This window comes from Pteropus vampyrus, unplaced genomic scaffold, assembly GCF_000151845.1.
Source record: "Pteropus vampyrus isolate Shadow unplaced genomic scaffold, Pvam_2.0 Scaffold17, whole genome shotgun sequence".
Classification (NCBI taxonomy): Eukaryota; Metazoa; Chordata; class Mammalia; order Chiroptera; family Pteropodidae; genus Pteropus; species Pteropus vampyrus.
This window is the reverse complement of record NW_011888798.1, coordinates 10,891,934-10,895,526: the sequence shown is the minus strand read 5'-3', so window position 1 is coordinate 10,895,526 and position 3,593 is coordinate 10,891,934. Positions and strand designations below refer to the sequence as shown.

Below are 3,593 nucleotides of genomic sequence, written 5' to 3'. Positions count from 1 at the left end.
GACCATCATGTCCATACTTGTATTCTCAAAGAGTACAGCTCTGCTCTCAGGGTCCAGCCTCACAGTCTACTTCCCATTGCTTGACCACAGCATGTGCACAGCCACCATGACTTTGAACTTTCTCTTCTTTCAATCTGGATCAGTCTTTCTCTGCACCTACGTGATGACTTGCAGTTATTTTCTTTTACTTTTCTTTTTTTTTTTTTAGGTGAGGCAATCCTTGGTTGACCTCACAGATTGCAAGGACCTTGTCAGCTTACAATCCTTTATTTTTTAATTTTTTACGCTACAGCACCTGGTCTTCCTAGGTGGTCTCCCATCCAAGTACTAACTAGGCCCGACCCTGCTTAGCTTCTGAGATCCAATGGAATCGGGCTTGTTCAAGGTAGTATGGCCATAGACTTGCAGGTCTTTTACTCCTGGAGAAAAAAAAATTTTTTCATCTTCACATGATACCTTCTCACCATTCATATCTCAGCTTAAGTATCATCTCTTCAGAGAGACCTTCCCAGGCTGCCTTAACCATTACTGCTCCTCCCCCACCGTCACCCCCAGACACTCCCCATTACATTATCCTCTTTTATCTTTGTCTTAGAATTTTCATTGTCTAAAATCATCTCATTCGTCCATTTGTTCACCAGTCTTTTGTCCAAGCCTTCACTGTCATGTGAGTTCCTGAAGGGCAGGAACTCTCTTTTCCCATGAACACATTCCTTGAGATATATTAGATGCCCATAAATATCCATAGAATGAATGAAGGAATTTACTTGTCCCTCTCTCGCATCTCAGTCCACCTCCTCTCTGTTCCACTCTTGGTTCTCCCTTGTCTCTTTCGGTCTTTTTATCTATGTCCTTCCCCCAGCTCCTACCTCTTCCTCTAGGCCTCTGACTCAGACTGTAACAGCTTCCGCTGAATGACACTGGAGAAGAAGGTTTTAGCCTTTCCATTTCTTCTGGAGGATGTAGGGTTGAAATCATCCAGCCTCAGCGGGAATCATTGAAATCAATCAACCTTTTTTTTTTAGCTAATGTTGCTAAAAATATAGCTCTGATGCATTATTATGCCCACATTTTTCTTTCTCATCTAAGATGGTCTTCTGGCCACTCAGTTCGGGAAGGAAACAAATGGGGAGGGGTGAAAGGAGAAAACTTCATCCTCCCACATTATCCAAAAGACATCGGTGGTGATAAGTGGGAGCCCAAAGTGAAAAGCCCTCCAAGGAACTGAAAAAGGAAAATAAGATTTCCTTCACACAGGCAAACAGGAAAGTAACCAATCTTGGATCAGGACTGCAAACTAGGGTAAACTTCAGGTGGAGGCACCACCATATCTAAAGGAAGAAATCTCTCCCCTAACAGAGGGGTTGTTCTGTCCTGGAATTAGAGTAAATGTTTACTTAGCCTCATTACTTTCCAGGCACTTTGCTGAGAGATATCCTTGCATTACTTCCTGCAATCCTCCCAATAGTACTTTTCTTTGCTACCACTGGTCTTATCATCAAAAGTTCCCCTGGGAATGGGAACCGTGTCTTTGGTGTCTCATAATTCTTTTGCTTAATATTTTGTCTAAACATCACAGCACAGAACACAATACTGGGAGGAACAACCAACACTGGTTTATTGATTAATTCCTCTAGGCCAGGGGTTTTCCTCCCTTCTGAAAAAGTCTCCTCCCTCAGCTTCTAATCTATGACAGCTACACTACCTATTTCTTGCCCTTAACCTTAGATTCTCCTGTTCGCTCTGTGAGGAACATCTCTTTCACCTCTCTGTGACAGACATCGCTTATTCTCAAGCAATGTAGGTTGGTGGTTGGGCAAACGGACTTTTGAAAATAAGAGACCCATGCCTGAATTCAGATGTCGTGTGTCATTGGACAAGTTACTATTTTATGTCTGTTTCCTTTTAATCTAAGAATAGCCAATTCCAGAATTACTGTAAGTGTTATTGTAAAGAGTCGAAGTATAAAGAGCTAATTCTTAGAAAGAGTTAAGATATAACTAAAGACAAAGCACAATACCTGGAAGGGAAGTCAGGCTGGAGAGACTATTTGGGGAAGAAGATAGTAAGTGCTGACCAAATGATAGCTGCTAATTTTTTTCTTTTTGTTTGTTTGGTTTTTCTTTTTTCTTTTTTCTTTTTTTTCTTTTTGGTTATAAACAAAAGAAATTGCATTTGGCTAGCTTAAGAAAATAAAGAAAAGAAAAAAATTCATAAATATGCTGAGTACTAACTAGCTCAAAGGGCAATCAGAATGATCAGCCTCAGGAATGATGAGTCTATAGGGATCTCAGCTGTCGAAATTCATTGAAGAGCTTTATTCTGGGTATTACGCTGAGATGACTTAGCGCCACTCGCCTTCCATTCTGCTCCTGGCCTGAGTTCACTTAAAATTCAAATTCCAAGGTAGGAAATCTGAGTCATGTCTTCTTGGGGCGGGGAGAAGAGTGGAGTAAGCATGGCGATTGATACTCACATATAGAATGGGGCATAGGTTGAAATCTGTATGTTTCCTATTGCTGCTGTAACCAATTGCTACATACTTAGTAGCTTAAAATTAACACGCATTCATTATTTTACATTTCTGAAGGTCAGAAGTCCAAAATCCATCTCAGTGGACTAAAATCAAGGCATCAGCAGCTGCATCCTGCCATCTGCTGACAGTCTTACATAACATAAGATAATCACCTTTGCCATATAAAGTAACCTGATCAATGAAGTGATGGTTCATCATATTCATGGGTCCTGCCCACATTCAGAGGTAGGGGATTATATACACTATCTGCGTGTCTGAAATGTACCTCTTAGTAAGATGAGCATAGACAGGTAAATAGATTGCAGGATACCACAGGAGGTATTCATACAAAGAGGTGTCTGCAGCCTTATGGGCAATTATGAGTAAAAGTGTCTGCAAAAGGAGGAGAGGAAATGGGGTTCAGAAAGAAAGTGAATCTGAGCTGAGTGTTGATTGATTAAAATTGGTCGCTAATGCAAACTGCACGTGAAGACTAAGGGGAAACCAGATTCAGGTTTCTTGGTAAAAGACTAATGCTTTAATCAAACCACAGCTGAATTCCAAAAATGCCAGAAATTAAATCCAGGCAGAATTAATCATTTAATCAACCAGTCAAGGCACCTGACTTGCTTTGACGATTTAAGGGGGCTTAGACAATGCGGCTGGATCCCATTTCTAAAGCTTGGTGCATTTTGAAGTTCTTTTTATTTTAGGATTACTAGTGAATTTTCAGAATCTTTTTGCTAAAAAATGCCATAAAGGAGCAGACATATGTGGAGTTGCGGAGAGAAAGGAAGTCATAATATTGGTTAGGTAGTACGGTCGTTGAATTTGCCAACCAGCCAGTTGCCCTGGGCTTATTAGTTTCTTTTTAATCTTACACTGCAATATAGAGCTGCAGGACAGCGTGAAATGTGAAAAAGAAAAGAAGAGAGGGAGGGAGGGAAGATTATTAAAGCAAGCACAAAATTGAAAGGGAGAAAGTAGAAAGAAGTACATGAAGTTCCAGCTGGCTGGCACTGATTGATCACAGCTCCATTTGCTGTTAGAGTTGGGGGAGGGGGAGTCCTTATTCCCT

General features: G+C 40.8%; 1 pseudogene; it reads right to left on the bottom strand.

The window, feature by feature from the left end:
* Nucleotides 1-283: 283 nt before the first annotated feature.
* On the bottom strand, nt 284-402 carry LOC111736107 (annotated as a pseudogene).
* Between the last annotated feature and the right edge of the window lie 3,191 nt (nt 403-3,593).